General features: G+C 37.3%; 1 protein-coding gene across 11 annotated transcripts in view; it reads right to left on the minus strand.

Moving 5' to 3' along the window:
- NUP62CL (nucleoporin 62 C-terminal like) overlaps window positions 1-20,660 on the minus strand; it is a 121,115-nt gene that overhangs the window by 57,820 nt on the left and 42,635 nt on the right. The window contains exon 1 of one of the 11 annotated variants that reach the window (XM_063804007.1): window positions 9,857-9,895. The exons of 9 other annotated variants lie outside the window; for them this stretch is intronic. The gene's annotated coding sequence lies outside the window, so the exon portion shown is untranslated. Of the gene's footprint in view, window positions 1-9,856; window positions 9,903-20,660 lie in introns of those variants that run through there. One more of the 11 variants, XM_063804006.1, reaches the window with a different exon arrangement.

A 20,660-nucleotide genomic window follows, 5' to 3' on the forward strand; every position in this document is an offset into this window, starting at 1 on the left:
TACTCCAGCCTGGGCAACAGAGTGAGACCGTGTCTCTAATTAATTAAAATCTTAAGGACTTCCATTTCAGGGCAGATGGAGTAGCTGTACTTCTCCCTCTTCTTCCCCCTAGATACAACTAAAACCCCAGGACGTTACATATAAAATAGACGTAAGAAGCCCAGGAGTGGTGGCTCACACCTGTAATCCTAGGACTTTGGGAGGCCGAGGTGGGAGGATCACTTGAGCTCAGGAGTTCAAAACCAGCCTGAGCAACATAATGAGACCCTGGCTCTATTGCTTAAAAAAAAGAGAAAAAAGTAAAATAAGATAAAAAATAAATAAACCTAAGAAGATTCTGAAAGGTAGAGAGAAGAAGGCAAACTGGCTAGGGATTCCAAAACCGAAGGAACAATATGGTGGTGAGTTCCCTAGGTTTTCTTTTTGCCTCATATTTCCCAGGCTTGGAGTTGAACAGGCTGGCAACCCAGAAATGCCAATGGGTATAAATTTTTCAAAAAGCCCTAACAAAAAAGTCTGCTTTTTTAGACAAAGGGCAAGGGAGGGGGCAGCCAAGCAAGTCAGAAAACTTTTAGACAATAACCACTCTAACTATAACCAACCACCACAGAAAAATCTGTGGTCCTATCTGCACTCATGCTAGCAAACACCAGGAGAGCCTAGACACCCACCCTTGTGAGGCTATAATAAGGCATCCCAACACCTTCGCCAGGGTGGTATAAAAGAAGACCAAACTCGAAGCCAGGTTTTTCATCCCTGTCAGCAGTTAATAAACTCCATCCTCACCTTGCCAGCAGAAACCATGTCGGGGGCAGGAATCCCCACTCCACCTAGCAGTAACTTGGAGACCCTCATTTCAGGTGTCCACTGAGACCAAGTATGGAAACTGAAGTCCTACTCCCATTCTGCAGTAAAAAGGCAGCACTTCCCCCCTCTCCACCAGAACAATGTCAAATAAAGCCAGCCAAAGCAAAAGGTTTAAATCAGATCCAGAGTCTCATAACATAGTATGAGAATATCTAGGTTTCAGTTTAAAAATCACAAAGATTTTAAAGCATTCATGTAAAACAAATTCATCAACAAACAATTATTAACACACTTCAAACAAATGAAAAAACCCGCCTCAGCACAAAAAAAGAGAAGAAAGAAAGAAAGAAAGAAACTAATTAATTATTGGTAAAGAAACGGAAGTTATAAAGAACCAAGCAAAAATTTTAGAATGAAAAATTTGTAATAGATGAAATGCAAAGGTTGGTAGAAGGACCCAGTAGTAGAATAGAGGGAGAGTACAGAAATAAGAATCAGTGAACTGGATGATAGAATCATAGAAATTATCCAATCCAAACAACAGGGAAAAATAGACTGAAAAAAAATTAACAGAGCATCAGGTCCTGTTGGACTATAACCAAGGACTTAACTTTCGTGTCATCAGAGACAAGAAGAGAAAGAGGGTAGCGCTAAAAAGTAAATAATAGCTGATAGAAAAATAGGTGAAAATGTTCCAAATTTATGCCAAAGAGGCATAAATGAACATACTCAAGAAGCAGAGCGAACCCAAAAAGGATAAGCACAAAGAAATTTACAAAGACACATAATAATTAAACTTCTGAAAACCAAAGGCAAAGAAAAAAACTTGAAAGCAGTAAGAGAAAAATGGCATCTAACCAAGAGAGAAAAGACTATTTAAATGACAGAGGATTTCTCATCAGAAAGCAGGAAAGCAAGAAAGAAGTAGCCCAATACTTTTCAAATGCTGAAAGAAAAGAACTGTCAACTCACAGCTAACGAAAATATCCTCCAGAAAAAAGAGAGGAAATCAAGGCATTGAGAGATGATGGAAAGCTCAGAAAATCTGTTGCCAATAGACTACCGTAAAAGTAGTCCCAGCTACTCGGGAGGCTGAGGCAGGCGAATGGCGTGTACCCCGGAGGCGGAGCTTGCAGTGAGCCGAGATCGCGCCACTGCACTCCAGCCTGGGCGACACAGCGAGACTCCGTCTCAAAAAAAAAAAAAAAAAAATGGCTGAAGGAAATTATTAAAACAGAAAGGAAAGTATAAAAGAAGGAATCTTGGAACCTCAGGAAGTAAAAAACAACAAATAAAAGCAAAAATATGGGTAAATATAATAGGCTTTCCTTCTTACCTTCAGTTTTCTTAATTATGTTTGAAAGCTGAAGCAAAAATTATAACCCTGTCTGATATGGCTCTAAATATATGTAGAGGAAATAGTCAAGACAATTACATTACAAATGGGGAAGGGTTAAGGGACATACAGGGAGGAACAATTTTTAGACTTCACTCAAACTGGTAAAATAGCAATGCCAGTAGACTGTGATAAGAGATGTATACTGTATATGATATCTAGAGTGACCGTAAAAGCTATACAAAAAGATATTCTCAAAAACACTATAGACAAATCAAAATGGAATTCTAAAAAATGTTCACATAACCAATAGGAAGGCAGAAATGGAAAAGAAAGAAATGAAAACCATAATTTAAAAAATGACACACTTAAGCCCTAATACAGCAATACAATAATTATAGTACATGTAAATGGCCTATACATACCAATTAAAAATTGGTAGAAGGAATTAAAAACACGACTCAACTATATGTTGTCTGTATGAAAGTCACTTCAAAAGTAATGATATAGGCAAGTTAAGAGTTAAAAGATGGGAAAAAATACACCATGCAACATTTAACAAAAGGGAGTAGGGAGTAGATATATTATTATCAGACAAAGTAGACTTCAGAACAAAGAAAATTACCATAGACAGAGGAGGATATTTACACAATGATAAGAGGGCCAATCCTCTAAGAAGTCTTAGTAATCATATGTGTATGAACCAAACAACAGAGCTTCCATATATGTAAAGCAAAAACTGATGAAACTTACAGAGAAATTCACTATTACACAGTTAGAGAGTTCAATACCCCTCTCTTACCAACTGATAGAACTTATCAGAAAATCAGCAAGGATACAGAAGAACTCAAAAACATCATGAACCTTCAGGATCTAATTGACATTTATAGAACACTTCACCCAACAAAGCAGAATACACATACTTTTCATTTTTAAAAATCAATTTATTGGGTATATTTAATATATTAAACATAATGTTATGGGATACATATAAATAATAAAACAGTTACTATAGTTAAGCAAATTAACATAGCCATCATCTTACATAATTATCCATTTTTTTGTGTAACAGCAAAAATCTACTCAGTTTTGCAGATACTTTTAATACACAATTTTGTTAACTATACTCCTCATGATGTTGTATATTAGATCTCTAGACTTGTTCATCCTACATATCTACTACTTTAAAAAAATGTCAATAGCATTTGGGGTACAAGTGGTTTTTGGTTACATGGATGAATTATATAGTAGTAAAAAATACACATACTTTTCGAGCGGGGTGTGATAGCTCACTCCTGTAATCCTAGCACGTTGGGAGCTGAGGTGGGCAGATCACTTGAGGTCAGGAGTTCGAGACCAGTCTGGCCAATATGGTGAAACCCTGTCTCTACTAAAAATATAAAAATTAGCCGGGCATGGGGGTGCATGCCTGTAATCCCAGCCACTTGGGAGGCTGAAGCAGGAGAATTGCTTGAATGCGGGAGGCGGAAGTTGCAGATCACGCTACTGAACTCCAGCCTGGGTGACAGAGCTAGACTCTGTCTCAAAAAACAAAACAAAAGAATACACATACTTTTCAAGTGCCCATGAAAGAAATACCAAGATAGATCATATATTTAGCCATAAAACAAACAACGACAAATTTAAAAGAACTAAAATGATACAGAGTGCATTCTCCAACTACAATTGAATCAAACTAGAAAGATAACAGGAAAATCTTCAAACATTTGGAAACTGAACACTTCTAAATAATACATGGGTCAGAGAGGAAGTCTCAAGAGAAATTTAAAAATACACCAAATTGAATGAAAATGAAAATACATCCTATCAAAATTTGTGAGACACAAAGCAGTACAGACAGGGTAAGTTACAGCATTAAATGTACACATTAGAAAAGAAGAAAAATCTAATCAATAATTTAAGCTCCCAACTGAAGAACTGAGAAAAAAAATAGCAAAATAAGCCCAAAGCAAACAGAAAAAAAGACCAAAAACTCAGTAAAATTAAAAACGAAAACAATAAAAAAAAATTGTACAAACAGCTAATTCTTTTATTTATTTATTTATTTATTTTGAGATGAAGTCTGGCTCTGTCACCCAGGCTGGAGGGCAGTGGTGCAGTCTTGGCTCACTGCAACCTCTGCCTCCCGGGTTCAAGCAATTCTCCTGCCTCGGCCTCCCGAGTAGCTGGGATTACAGGCGCGCACCACCATGCCCGGCTGACTGTTGTGTTTTTAGTAGAGACGATGTTTCGCCACGTTGGCCAGGCTGGTCTTGAACGCCTGACCTCAGGTGATCCGCCCGCCTAGGCCTCCCAAAGTGCTGGAATTACAGGCGTGAGCCACTGCACCCGGCCAAGAGCTGATTTTTGGGAAGATCTATAAAATTAACAATTCTAGTAAGACTGACAATAAAAGAGGGAAAACACAAATACAAATATTAGGAATGAAAACGGGATATCATGACATACCCAGCAGACATCAAAAGAATACTATGCCCATGAATTTAATAATTTAGAAGAAATGGACCGACTTTTCAAAAAACATAAACGACCACAATTCATCAATATGAGAAACATCATTTGACTGGCCCTATGACAATTAACGAATTTGAATTCATAAATGTGAAAACTCCCAAAAATCAATCTCCAGGTTGGGATGATTTCATTGGAAAATTCTACCAAATGTTTGAAGAATTTCTTTCAGAAAATAAAACAGGAGAACTCATTTTATGAAGCTAGTATTACTCATTGACCAACTCATTTTATGAAGCTAGTATTACTTACTGACCAAAACCAGACAGGCAATAGAAAAAAGAAAACTGCGGACCAATATCCTTCATGAACATAAATGCAAGAATCCTTAATGAAATAATAGCAAATATAATTCAACAATATATAAAAGAACTATATACCATGACAAGTGGGATTTATTTCAGAGATGCAAGGTTGTTACAATATTTAGGGCCAGTTGATGTAATTCACTGTATTAGCAGGATAATGAAAACCAATCACATGACCATATAAATTGATGCAGAAAAAGCATTTGAAAAACTTCAACACCCAGTCATGGTAAAAACTCCCCCCCTACAACTCCCCCCGCCCCGCCAAAAAAAATTGGAATACAGAGAGGGGAACTTCCTTAACTTGATAAAGAACACCAACAAAAAACTGCAGCTAAGACTATACTTAATAGTGAAAGACCGAATGTTTTCCCCCTAAGATCAATAACAAGGCAACTTGTTCTCACCACTCTTATCCAAAACAGTGCTGGAAGTTCTAGCTATTGCATTAAGGCAAGAAAAAAAGGCATCAGATTGGAAAGGAAGAAATGAAACTATCTCTATTTGCAAATGACATAATTATCTATGTAGAAAAATCATAAGAAATTTACAAAAAAAACTCCTAGAATAAATGAGTTCTCCAATGTTTCAGGATACAAGATAGACATACAAAATCAACTGTATTTCTATATACTAGTGATGAAAAGCAAACACAGTATCATGTACAATCTCTAAAAAAAAGAAATACCTAGGTATAAGTTTAACAATAGAAAAAATCACAAACAGCATTCTGTCTTTTGTAAAATTATATTATCCACTGACATTACTCAAATCCTCATGCAAAAAGGACCCCTATAATACATTGCTATTTTGGATGCTTTTTTTCTCACTAAAAAAAGACATGAACTGATAAGATATACAGATGATAAGTACAGGAAAAGATGTTCAACATCATTAACTATCAGAGAAACTGTAAATTAAAACTACAATTATGATATCACTATCTACAAAAATGGCTAAAATAAAAAATAGTAACACCAAATGATAGTGAGGATACAAAGAAACTAGATCTTGTATACATTGCTGGTGGGTATGTAAAATGGTACAGCTAACATGGAAAAGTTTGGCAGTTTCTTATAAAACTGAATATGCAACTACTGTATAACCCAGAAATTGCACTACTGGGTATTTATCCCAGAGTAATGAAGACTTATATTCATGAAAAAAATCAGTACACAAATGTTCATAGCAGCTTTATTCATAATAGCCAAAAAGTAGAAAAAATACAAATATCCATTCATAGATAATAGTTTTAAAAAAACTGTAATACATCCATACAATACAACAGTATGCAGCAATAAAAAGAAACATGCAGGCCAGGCACAGTGGCCCATGCCTGTAATCCCAGCACTTTGGGAAGCCAAGGCAGGAGGATTGCTTAAGCTCAAGAGTTTGAGACCAGCCTGGGGAACATGGTGAAACCCCGTCCCTACAAATAATAATAATAATAATAATAATAATAATAATAAATTAGCCAGGTGTGGTGGTGCACGTCTATGGTCCCAGCTACTCAGGAGGCTGAGGTGGAAGAATCACTTGAGCCTGGGAGGTCGAGGCTGCAGTAAGCCATGATCGTGCCACTGTACTCCAGCCAGAGAGAGAGCGAGACCCTGTCTCAATGAAAGAAAGAAAGAGAGAGAGAGAAAGAAAGAAAGAAGGAGGGAAGGAAGGAAGGAAAGAAGGAAGGAAGGAAGGAAGGAAAAAGAAAGAAAGAAAGAAAGAAAGAAAGAAAGAAAGAAAGAAAGAGAAAGAAAGAAAGAAAGAAAGAAAGAAAGAAAGAAAGAAAGAAAGAATCGATACAGACAACAATCTGGATGAATCTCCAGAAAATTACGCTGAGTGAAAAAAGGCATTCCCAAAAGATTATATACTATATGGTCCACTGTATATAACATTTTATTAACTGCATTTTGGTTTAGCAAGATCCTGAATGTCTTCTCATTAATGTTGAATACAAGTTAAATGTATTTTACTGAAACCTAACTGGAAACTGGTTACCCATATATAGTATATAAGATGTCTCCACTAGCCAAAATATTTTAGCAAGAATATACCATTCCCAAATCATGCCATATAACTGACTTATTGCATCATATAATATTCTCTAAAATGTCATACTACCCTAAAGATATGCTTTCTTGTTCTATTGTTCCTCCTGATAAATTTCATTTCAGAAGTTTTAAGAGAGGAAGAAAAACAATCAACAGATTGTGAACAAGAAATATTTGTTAAACATAAGCATTAAACAATTGGCCTAAATATTTCAGGGTAACTCTGATTACTATATGCCAATTGGTCTAGACTGCTGGTTCTCAGGAGTTTGTTGCTTTTTCCAAAACAAAGATTGATTGGTTCTAAACCTAAAACTATAAACCAGAAGGGGCACTTTGTATTTAATTTCCCCTATATTCATCAATAACACTAACCTCCAACAAGAGAAGTGACCACATTTGGATTTGAATCAATCAAGTAAGAATCTCAAAATCAATCTTGAATACTGTGCTTCTCCATTAGAGAGCAGAGTTCAAACCTTACTTGTGGACTGTCTGCCAAGGACGAAAGGAGCTATTGGTTGTACAGCAGTTGTGCCACTAGATGCCTAAGTAGCAGGAATAAGGGGTAATTCTACAAATGCTGTTGTCTGAGCGGCATGCCTCATGGAAACAATATTGAAACTGGTGCTCCCAGTCTGAGGTGTGCCTCCACCGATGAATGAGAAACCTAAATAGCAGAGGAGGGAGAAGATCCAAAAGCAAAAGGAGTGGATGCTGTCACCTCATGTGACAGGGTATTGCTAGTTGCAGCATTAGTAAGGGTGTTGGCACCTACCCCAGAAGCCCCTGTAATCACTGTAGGTTGTGTGGAAGCAGTGTTGTCCAACTTTTTTTTTTTTTAATTGTTGTGGGTTTAGTAGGTGTATAACTTTACGGTTACATGAGGTATTTTAATACAGGCACATTCTAAATAGAAAAAAGGAAACAAAAATCAACATAATAGTTATCTGACATATTAAAAGGCAACTAGATAACATGGTTCCTGTCAAATTAAGTTTTAAATGTGAAGGTTTTGTTCTATAGGTTATTTCATCTCAATACAGAAAGATAACCAGATATTAATATAGGAATACATGCACAGAGCTCCATATTTCTCATTCATAGATAAAGGTTACCTAATTTGATCCACCTTAAGGGGAAAAACATTTAAAAATGTTTTAATGGGGAAAGAGTAGTTCAGAAAATTTTGTCTTCTGTAGAGACAAAAGGACTTATATGGCCGGGCGCCGTGGCTCACACCTGTAATCCCAGCACTTTGGGAGGCCGAGGCAGGTGGATCACGAGGTCAGGAGTTTGAGACCAGCCTGGCCAAGATGGTGAAACCCTGTCTCCACTAAAAATACAAAAATTAGCCGGGCACAGTAGCGCATGCCTGTAATCCCAGCTACTCAGGAGGCTGAGGCAGGAGAATTGCTTGAACCCAGGAGGCAGAGGTTGCAGTGAGCCAAGATCGCGCCACTGCAATCCAGCCTGGCGACAGAGTGGGACTCCATCTCAAAACAAAAAAAAAGGACTTATACTTCCTCTTTCTGCCAGCCCAGCACTTTATTAAACAACACAAGTTTTTGTTTTAGACACTAAATCAAACAACACGCATCTCTTTAAAACAATTTTTAGAGATTTTTTATCTTTTTTTCCACACTAACCAACTTCAGAAAAGTTTAGAAATTTTTAAATGTATTTCATGACCCATGACAAAATGCTTTAATATTTAAATTAATCCTCCTAAGAAAGATTATTTAGCATTCAATTACAAGTTATTAGATAACTATAACAGGATAAAGGAGAATTCCAGAGGGAATACCCTTGCTTTCACCAGGTTCTCAGGTGCTACTAAAAGACATGAGGCTATCAGTGCTACAAAAAAACAAGTGGATTTACCTAAAAAGGCATGAAATGAGTACCTCCTTTAAAATTCTGAGATGCATGAGGGAAAACTATATAATGAGTTCATTACAATGATCGATAGAAAAAGATCTCTCTAAAGAGTCACTTATTCAGCAAGTAGCCTAATTTCAAGATGATACATTTCCAAAACTCAGTGAGTACTCCTCCTATGGTTCACATAAAATGAAGGGAGACCAGAGTACAGAATTCAGTGTGCCTTGTGCCTCAAATCTCAGCTGCCTTCAACTTGGTAGACTACCTTGGGAATAAATAGCATAATTCCAAATAGATTTTCATTTTTGAGACAGCATCTCGCTCTGTCACCCAGGCTGGAGTGCAGTGGTGCAATCATGGCTCACTGCAGCCTCGACCTCCCGGGCTCAGGCAATCCTCCCACCTCAACCTCCTGAGTAGCTGGGACTACAGGCACATACTACCACGCCCGGCTAATTTTTTGTATTTTTTGTAGAGACGGAGTTTTGCCATGTTACCCAGGCTGGTCTCAAACTCCTGTGCTCAAGCAATCCACCTGCTTTGGCCTCTCAAAGTGCTGGGATTACAAGCGCGAACCACTGCGCCAGGCCAGAAATAGTTGATTTAGAAATAACATATCATTTCTTTACCCAGTTTGTCTCTCAGAGACAATTACCTTTGTATCCACTAAAAAAAATCAGAAACTGTATTGCTCTTACTCTAAGGAAAATTCAGTTGCTACTGGGGCAGGAGTTGACACAACCAGTGTTCCAAAAACGAATCCTGTAGTCTGTGTAGCTGGAGCTGGATGTGAATAAGCCAGTGGAAGATGAAGATGCACTTGCAACTGGTTGGGACAAAACCCTCAAATTTAACCCTCCTATACCAGATGTAGAGAAAATAAACCCTGTAGTGGAAGTAGTCACTGTTGTTTTTGCAGAGCCAAATAATGAACCCACCTGTAAAGTTCCTCCAAAATTAAACCTGCTCATGACTCCAAACCCTAAAAAAGGATAAGAGAAGAATGGGAAAAAAAAATTAGAGCTCTCAATGAGACCTCAAAGAAAAGATGGTGGACAGAAGCCACACTGGAGTTGCTCCCTCGTACTCCAAACTTCTAGAAATACCAGTTTACAATCATTTAACAAAAACATTTTTAATACAAAGCAAAGTTTTTCCAGAAAGAAGGACAATTTTTTAAGTGTCAGACAGAAAGGGAATTCATACCCATGAGCAGAAGTTAATGTTGATTAGCCCAAGATGATACCTTGAATGAGATATGTGCCTTAATAGCTGGAAATACAATGCTGAATTTGGGGTACGATTTAAGGCTACCTGGTAAGGCCACAGGCTCCTGAATCAGCAGAGACCTAGTGAAGTTTAAATCTGAGAAACATCTACAGGAGGATGGAAAAGACAAGAAACATGTGAGAATCCCAAACTGCTACAGAAGATATGCATAGATGGCTCAAATTCAATTTATGTTTGTGATGTAGAAACTTCAAGATAAGATGTTATCATAAAAACTGGTTAGGAGTTGATAAAACCTTCAAGGTCCAGGCAGGTTGCCCATGACATTACTCAAAAGGGACATCTCCACTTCCTAGGTCACATATAGTCAAAAAAAAAAAAAAAAAAGCCCTTAGAAGGTTACTCACAGACAAGATATACAAAACATCTAAGTCAGTCATCTTTAGACCTAAGAAAATGAGAGAATTCTTATCCCAGAAATTAGAGATAAAAGCACAATCTGAACAGCACATCAAAATATATGTCTGATATGTTCAAAGAGCTCAAGAAAGAAATAGCATCCATAAAACTAAGTGAATGTGAAAAAGAACCAAAAGGAAATCCAAGAAACGCCTAACAGTATTAGAAATAAAAATGCTCAAAAGACAGATTTAAATAATAGACTACACAGTTGAAGAGAAAAAAATTAGCAAATTAGAAGAGAGAACAGAAAAAAATCTGCCAGTACCGAGGGCAGATAAAAATAAATAAATAAAAAAGATGGAAAAGGGGAGAGAATTAAGAGATAAGGAGAAAAAGAAGCTCCAATATATATCCAGAAGGAACAGAGAAAGAAAAAATAGAATGGCAGAGGCAGTATTCAAAGAGTTGATAAGTGAATTTCCTAGAACTGAAGAAAAATTAGTTCTCAGATTTAAAAAGCCACCCAGTGCAAGCAGGCAATCCCTCCTCACTACCATACAAACACACATACCCGTTATATACAATATATTGAAACCCTATAGAGAAAAATTTCTCATAGTTACCAGAGAGAAAAAAACAAATTTACCTAATAAGGAGCAACAACTAGATTGACAGCAGGCTCTTCATTAGCAATAATAAACATTAGAAGACAGTGGGAAAATATCTTAAAAGTGTTAAGGGAAAAGTCATTGTGAACTTATAATTCTATCCCAGTCAAAATTAATAAAATGAGATGACTAAAAATTAGTTTTTAACACAGTAGCTCTGAAAGGCAATTCTAACAAATTTCAAAAATGTCTCATTAAAACTAAGAGTTGCATTACTTTATGCACCACTAAGAAAGGAAGGGAGAAAAACCACCAACCTGTCATAATTCCTTATTATTTAATTTTTAAATACTTTTTGAAAGAGCTCTTTTCATTGTAGACATAGATTTTAATCAAACATGCATATATTAGAAAAACGTATAAGCAAAGTAACTTGGTTAATGTATCTCAAAAATTCACATTGAGTCCAATTTTCTTTTCTTTCTCTCTTTTTTTTTTTTTTTTTTTTTGAGACGGTCTCCTTCAGTCACCCAGGCTGGAGTGCAGTGGCACAATCTCAGCTCACTGTAACCTCCGCGTCCCGGGTTCAAGCGATTCTCCCGCCTCAGTCTCCTGAGTAGCTGGGACTACAGGCATGTGCCACCATGCCTGGCTAATTTTTGTATTTTTAGTGGAGACTCGGTTTCACTGTGTTGGCCAGGCTGGTCTCGAACTCCTGACCTCAGATGATCTGCCTGCCTCAGCCTCCCACAGTGTTGGGATTACAGACATAAGCCACCATGCCAGGCCCCAATTGTCAACACAAATTTCTTGATAACTTCTATGCCACCAGGAGCACTGTTAAAGCAGCATTTTAAAAAATAAATTATAAGAGAACTAAAAGCCATTTTTGCTATGCTCTTAAGTCAGCTTTGCAAATATGTAGACTAGCTTCCTTTTGTCTCCCATTTCAGCATATTGGTAACTAAATCTGATTTACTATCTCCTCCATTCTCTCCCCACAACCACTATTTTCTAAGAGTTAAAGGTGATCCTCCATTGTCTCAGGGATTTTTCACTTCAGTCATCCATTATGAAAGTTTTGATCCTAAAGATTTTGATATTATCTGTGCATGCAGGAACAACTATCACATCACAACTGCCACCTGGCCAAAAGATACCATTCAACTATTGGACTTGCCTCCATTTCAGAGACGTTAAGATATGAAAAAAATGTACCTCTTTAAATGGCTGAGATACAGCATCTTGAATACTGTTAGTGTCATGGGTATAAGGGAAAACTTTCCCAAGAGTAACTCTGAAGGACAACATTTATCTGAATGTGTTAGTTACAACATGCTTATTTTCAAGTCTTATACACATCTTAAAACTTTTTAAATGTGAGCTCCAAATGGTGATTTCAACTGTAACAACTCAATCCTGGAAGGCACAGAAAGGGAAGCAATAAGAGCATTTGTTGTGTTTAGTTTTATATTCCCAAGTGTACCACTTTCCTGAGGTTACAAGTGCTATGTTGTTATAAATTATAATGTTATTATAGGTTTTATAACATATAATTATTTATGTGTTATATGTTTTAATATACATGATGATAATATAAATATTGATAGAAAAATTCATTGTTGTCAAACCATGGTGGGTGTTTATCCTGTAAAAGAAATTGACAAACACTTCCAGATTTAGGTATTGTCATCAATGTCATATTGCAGACAAAACTAAAGTTTTCTGGTAGCCATCAAAAGGTGGATTTTTTTTTCCTATGCCCTTGCATTTATGGAATTTCTATTCTTTTGGAAATAATTTAAGAATCTTCCTATTAAATGTAGCACATAACTTTAATTTTTTCTGCCTTAGAAATTTGAGAAATAAAACAAAAAAAAATCACTTTTTGGACTAAAAGTACATTTTTGTCACTAAAAATTTGGAATTAAATATTCTTGCCCTTCCATCTCATTTAGATCTTAAATATTTCATATCCTTAGCTTTTTTTATTTTTTAATCTATTTTGCTTGACCAGTTTCTGACAAAGGTGTTTAAAAGCCTCCAATTATTATGAATTGTCAATTTTTCCCTATAATCCCATTGCTTTTTCCTTTATATATTTCTTTTGTTTGTTTGTTTGTTTTGAGATGGAGTTTCACTCTTGTTGTCCAGGCTGCAGTGTGATGGCACAATCTTGGCTCACTGCAACCTCCTGCAACCTCCGCCTCCCAGATTCAAGTGATTCTCCTGCCTCAGCCTCCCAAGTAACAGGGATTACAGGCATGTGCCACCACGCTTGGCTAATTTTTTTTTTTTTTTGTATTTTTATAGAGATGGGGTTTCACCATGTTGATCAGGCTGGTCTCAAACTCCTGACCTCAGGTGATCCACCCGCCTTAGCCTCCCCAAGTGCTGGGATTACAGGTGTGAGCCACCACGCCCGGCCTCCTTTATGTATTTCAAGACTGTATTGTTAGGGGCCTATATGAAGTTCACAGTTGACAGACTCTTGGTAAATTTTCTTTCTTTCATCGGTATGAAGTAACTAATTATTACTAAACTGCCTTAAATCATATTTTGTCTGACACTGATGTTGCCTCACCATTTTTCTTTAGGTTGGTATTGGCCTAGTGCATCTTTTTCTATTCCCTTGTTTTCAACCTTTCTGTGTCATTTTAAATGTGGTTTTTGTAAGTAGCATAGCCGAAATATTTTAAATCCAATCTGACAGTCTCCTAGTGAGTTTAACTTACTTACATTTATTGTGACTACTAACACTACTGGATTTTTCTTCCATCTTACTTTGTATTTTTTATTTGCCAGGCTCTATATATCTTTTATCTTTTTCTGCATATTTGGATTGATGAGATTTTCTTTATTCTCTTAATTTTTCCCAGGCGTGGAAGTTACATATTCTATTAATTTGTAAGCATTCTCTTGAATTATTTCTTTTCACACAGAGTTAAATTTATATTTTTTAAAACAAAGTCTGAAATTATTCAGTATTCCCTATCCTTTTTTAACAAACAGGAACTTAGCACACTTTAGCTTCCCTATGCATATCATTACTTTATTAAAAAATGGAAAACAGGTCTGTACTCCCTATCTGTGGCAATCAAGAGGAATACGCTATCTCTGCCTTGTTGGGTTTCTCCAGACAACCTTTCTTCCTCTTCTAAGTAACCTCTCCTTATCCACACTGCCTAACTACAGGAGCTTAAAGCTGATAAAACTACAGCTTTGTATGTTGAGCCCAGCTTAAAGTCTCTCTTGGGTGACTCAATGCAAGCACACATATTCAAAGAAAGGAATACTAGATGATAAAGGCCCTCAGCAGAAAGCACACTAGGCCCCCAAAAATCATCAGAGCTTATTAGAAGGGCTACTAGAAATGAGCAGAATGTTCCCTACCTGGCAGTCCAATCTAAACGGGGCTTACTGAATTAACTAAATGGCTGGAGAGAAAGAAAACAATGAGTGTTGATGCCCACTAGACTGTTCTAGTCATTTAAATGCATTTGGAGCCTCAGTTTCCTCACTTCTAAAATTCTGACGGTTCCATTAAGTGAATAACCAAAATATTATTTTAAAAATAAGTTTGTATAGGACTCTTCACATATATTACCTTGTCTAATTTAATTTTATGTAAAATGCTATGTGAAAGCTTTCCAAAGTATAATGCTGGGGTTATCCTCACTGCTGGTGAAGAACTAATCAGTGTCTTCTAATCAGGTCTGTGTGTAACTAATCAGGTGGGGACCTGGAGAACTTTTCTGTCTAGCTAAAGGATTGTAAATGCACCAATCAGCACTCTGTCTAGCTAAAGGTTTGTAAACACACCAATCAGTGCTCTGTGTCTAGCTAAAGGTTTGTAAACACGCTAATCAGCACTCTGTAAAAACACACCAATCAGCACTCTGTGTCTAGCTAAAGGTTTGTAAACGCACCAATCAGCACTCTGTAAAAACGGACGAATCAGCACTCTGTAAAATGGACCCATCAGCACTCTATAAAATGGAACAATCAGCAGGATGTGGGTGGGGCCAAATAAGGGAATAAAAGCTGGCCACCCGAGCCAGGAGCAGCAACTCACTCGAGTCCCCTTCCAGGCTGTGGAAGCTTTGTTCTTTCACGCTTCACAATAAATCTTGCTGCTGCTCACTCTTTGGGTCCACACAGCCTTTATGAGCTGTAACACTCACCGTGAAGGTCTGCAGCTTCACTCCTGAAGCCAGTGAGACCACGAACCCATCGGGAGTAAGAACAACTCTGGACGCACCACCTTTATGAGCTATAACACTCACCACGGAGGTTCACTCCTGAAGCCAGCAAGACCATGAACCCACCAGGAGGAACGAACAACTCCAGACACACTGCCTTTAAGAGCTGTAACACTCACTGCAAAGGTCTGCAGCTTCACTCCTGAAGTCAGCAAGACCACGAACCCACCAGAAGGAGGAAACTCCGGACACACCATCTTTAAGAACTGTAATACTCACCGCGAGGGTCCGCAGCTTCATTCTTGAAGTCAGCGAGACCAAGAACCCACCAGAAGGAACCAATTCTGGACACACTATCAGCTGGCCCAGACAGTGAACATAAACTGGATTTCAAACTATAATTTTAAAAAATTACTATTCATCTATCTCATGTATCAGCATGCAAATTATCTGCTCTGTGTACTACCTACTATTATTTATTGATTCTGGGAGTGTTCTTGGTAGTAGGAAACCTGATCTAGAATCAATAAATGATGGTCATTTCAGGACACACCACTTTATCACTCAAGTTCTAGACTCTCTTATGTAATATAAAGGGGAAAAGATAAAAGGAAGCACTTATTGAAACTGAAATCCCTTACCTTCATTACCTAACAACAAACTAAAAAGGTATTTTGATCTCCATTCTATAGCTGAGGAAGCAGAGGCTCTGAGACACTAACTTTCCTAGGGTCAAGCAACTAGTAAGTGAAGGAATCGGACACTATTCTTCTATTTTAATACTAGCTTAAGCAACACATCATTAGGAAGATAAATCTACTGTGTGTCAAAAGGCAGAAACAAAATCAGTTCAAGCCTGGGTACCTATTATAACCCATTTCAGCATAATGTTTAAGGATTTCTGTCTCACAAAGTATAAATGATTTTGAGAGTAATCATTCATTCCCCTACATTTACTTTGAGAAATGACTGTCAAGAGGTGACCAGCACAGAAGCTTAGCCATACGATTTATTAAAAATTGTTCCTAGTTTCTTAGAAGCAAATAGACTATTCTTCTTTAGAGGCAACATTTTCCCTAAACCGCCTAGTTATTGACAATCATCAAGTTCCACGAATGCACTCAACCTTCTCAAGAACATCATGACTGAGAGATCTGGCCTGAAAATTCACATATGATTAGTCATGTTATAAAACCATTTCTATAAAAAGCAACCTCTGGCAATACATATGATTGTTTAACACATCATTAATTAGAGAGGCAGAGATGCAAAGGAAGTACAAATTCACAGAAGAAACCCCTTGTTCTACCAAGATATAAAGTCTTCCAGAAAAAGTACTCAAGAAGAAAGTAGAAAAATCTAAGCCTCAAAGCACAGTAATGACCCTATTTGTCAGTAATAGTTATGCATGCCAACTCTGGAAGTAAAAACTGAATTACTAATGTCTTACTCTAAATGTTTCTGTTCCCAGAGAGAAATTGATAGGGAGAGGTGAAGTTAGCCCAGGCATTTTGAAGGAAACAGAGAGGGATCAAACTTCAAATGGTAATCATCTTATGCCAAAACAAAATATAGGGCTTCTGAAAATGGTGCATTGGTTTCAAGTTCATATTAAACATCTTAAGCAGTATAATTTGCTGATTATCTTTCACATTAAGTTCTTTTTTCCCCCTTCATACTATAGCTTCTCAAAGCCTTAAGGTCAGAATCTAATTTTAAGACCTAGAAAAAGTTTTTATTTTAATCCCAAAATGAGGATGGATCAATTCTTCAAATGTTAAAAGTGTGATATTGCTGAAGACTGTTAATTGCTCATGTGAAGTTTGATCCTGTAATCCCAGCACTTTGGGAGGCTAAGGTGGGCAGATCATGAGGTCAGGAGTTCAAGACCAGCCTTGAGCAACATGGTGAAAACCCGTCTCTACTAAAAATACAAAAATTAGTCAGGCGTGGTGGTGAGTGCCTGTAATCCCAGCTACTCAGGAGGCTGAGGCAGGAGAATCGCTTGAACCTGGGAGGCGGAGGTTGCAGTGAGCCGAGATCGCGCCACTGCACTCCATCCTGGGCAACAGAGCGAGATTCCGTCTCAAAAAAAAAAAAAAGAGAGAGAGAGAGAGAGAATCTTGGAGGAGCTGAGAAGGACCCAAGGGATGGCAGAGTGTATGTGTGGGCATGAAGACCTAGGAAGAGGTATGGCTGCTTGGAAAGGGGATGGAGGGATGCAAGAGAGGGCAGGGAATAGGGGAGGGTAGGTGAGGAGAGGAGAGAGAGTAAAATACTTGAAAGAACTAACTGGTGATTAGCAGTCAAATGCAAAAGACAGCCTCAAAGGTACGCCCATATTTATAAGAATCTTTCCCAAAACTCTGGAAAAGTAGAGCAAAAAAACCCTCAAAAAACAAAAAACTGGAGAATTCTGAAGAATGATAATCATAAAAACCTTTTACAAACATGCAAGTAAGAAAAGTTGTCATATAAAGATCTCAAAAACTGTTATTTACAAGGAAAAACAGATCTGGCTAATATAACTTAAAGTTTATTTTTTAATAGGAATGTTCACTTTTTTCATGGCCTCACTCCACAGAAAATAAAGCAATTAAACATATGCTTCTGAAAAAATAAGCATAATTCTTATGTTTCTAATTTTTAGTTTTTTAATTGTGGTAAAATACATATAATATTTGCCATTTTACCCATTTTAAAGTGTACAATTTTGGTAGTATTAGGTACACTCATGATGTTATTCAACTGTCACAACTATCTGTTGACAAAACTTTTTCATCATCCTGAACAGAAACTCTGTACTCACTGAACACTAACTCCCTTTTCCTCCCTCCTCCAGCCCCTGGTAACCTCTACTTTACTTACTGTCTCTATGAATTACTCTATTCTAGGTACCTCATGCAAGTGGAATCATAACAATATTTGCATGATTTATATGAATCTTATCTCTATATTTACAACAACCTAAATGTCCAACAGCAATAACGGAATGGAGATTTTTTTTAAAGTGATTTAGTCATATATTGGAATACTATATAGCAATAAAAAATAACTTTATTTGCATTTTAAAATCTCAAAAATACTGCTGACCAAAAAAAAAAAAAAAATGCTGCAGGGCCAAGCACAGTGGCTCACACCTGTAATATCAGCACTTTGGGAGGCTGAGGCAGGAGGATCACTTGACCCCAGGAGTTCAAGAACGGCCTGAGCAACATAGTGAGACCTTGTCTCTACAAAAAAAAATTAAAAATTAGCCAAGCATGGTGGTGCGCACCTGTAGACCTGTGGTCCCACCTACTCCGGAGGCTGAGGTGGGAGGATCACTTGGGCCCAAGAGGTGGAGGTTGCAATGAGCCAAGATCACGTGGCTGCACTCCAGCCTGGGCAGCAGAGTGAGACCCTATCTCAAAAAAGAAAAATAAACTGCAGAAGAATAAATTATACCATTTATATAAATCTTAAAGACACACAAAATAATATATTACAAATCATTTATGGCCACATGTCAGGGCACTTATAAATACAGATTGGAAAAATATATACCAACTTTGGAAAAGTATCTCTGGGATGGGAAGGAAATGAGATTGGGAAGGGGTATAAGGAGATAGCTGTAATGTTTTAGTTCTTTAAAAAGATCAACACCTTAAAGAAAATGTGGCAAAATTATAACAATTGTTAAATCTTTGGTAGATACATGGATGATGGTTCATAAGTCTATTTTTCTGTTTGAAATATTTCTTAATTTTAAAGAAGTAATGTTTTAGAATGACAGAAAATAAGACAATATGTGTGCTTTGAAAATGGAGATGTGCTAATATAGACTAATTGTAGCCTTTATTCTCCCAGCCAACTTAATTGGCTCCTTTATAAAAATTGTTTAAATTATAAATTAATACACACTCATATAATCTTCGAAAAAAATATTCATAAAGTAACAGTGTGAGTGTTACTATGGCACTTGAACCTATGTGAAGCTGCTGTGATTCATATATTTTTTAAAGTAAATCATTTTAAAAATGTCTATACTTAGTAAAAAAATAAATTCAGGCTGGTCTGAGTACAGTGGTATTTATTAATACAACTAATTAATCACAACCAGCTACAGAATTCTTTGTTCCTTCTCCACTCCCGTTGCTTCACTTGACTGTCTTAAAAAAAAAAAAAAAAAAAAAGAACATTCATGGCTGGGCCCAGTGGCTCACACCTGCAATCCCAGCACTTTAGGAGGCTGAGGCAAGTGGATTGCTTGAGCCCAGGAGTTTGAGACCAGCATGGGGAACGTGGTGAAACCCAGTCCCTACCAAAAAAGAAAAAAAAAAATTAGCCAGGTATGGTAGCATGTGCCTACAGTCCCAGCTACTTGTAGCCCCAGAGGTCGAGGCTGCAGTGAGCTGTGATCATACCACTGCACTCCAGCTGGGCCGACAGAGCAGACCGTCTCAAAAAAAAAAAAAAAAAAAGTACATTCAACCTAACTCATATGTATAAAGGACACCAGGATTGATCACTGCCTGCTCTAGCACATAGAAATCTTGATTGTCAAATTCATACATCCAAGAAGGGCAAAAACTCCCAGCTCAGGTCCAGATCTAGATCTGGCCTTCCTGTTAGGCTTCCTATTGAGCTCACTGTTATGTAAGACACAAGTTATAGAAATGATTTTAAATAACCCAAGACATCATGGAATAACTATATTAGCACATCTCCCTTTACTTTTTTTTTTTTTTTTTTTTTTTTTTTGAGACGGAGTCTCGCTCTGTCGCCCAGGCTGGAGTGCAGTGGCGTAATCACAGCTCACTGCAGCCCCAACCTCCCATGCTCAAGCGATCCTCTCACCTCAGCCTCCTGAGTAGCTGGGACCACAGGCACATGCCACCAAGCCTGACTAATTTTTTAATATTTTTTATGGAGATGGGGGTTCACTGTGTTACCCAGGCTGGTCTTGAACTCCTGGATTCAAGTGATTCTTCCGCCTCAGCCTCCCAAAGTGCTGGGATTACAGGTGTGAGCCACCGCACCTGGCTACATCTCCCTTTTCAAAGGACATATAGTATCTTATTTTCTGTTGTTGGTTAGTTAGGCTAAGTAAATTACAGCCAACTCACTCTATGAAATATTAGGTTGCTGTTAATAATGCAAAATATAAAGATCATCACAACATAGAAAAAAATTTCCAAAACAGTATTAAATAAAAATAACAAAAAAGTATATGAAAAAGGATCACAATCATGTAAAAACATGGGTACATGTGGATAAAGATAGGAGGGGAACAGAATTATCAGTTATATTATGGTAGC

This window comes from Pan troglodytes, chromosome X (genome assembly GCF_028858775.2).
Source record: "Pan troglodytes isolate AG18354 chromosome X, NHGRI_mPanTro3-v2.0_pri, whole genome shotgun sequence".
Taxonomy (NCBI): domain Eukaryota; kingdom Metazoa; phylum Chordata; class Mammalia; order Primates; family Hominidae; genus Pan; species Pan troglodytes.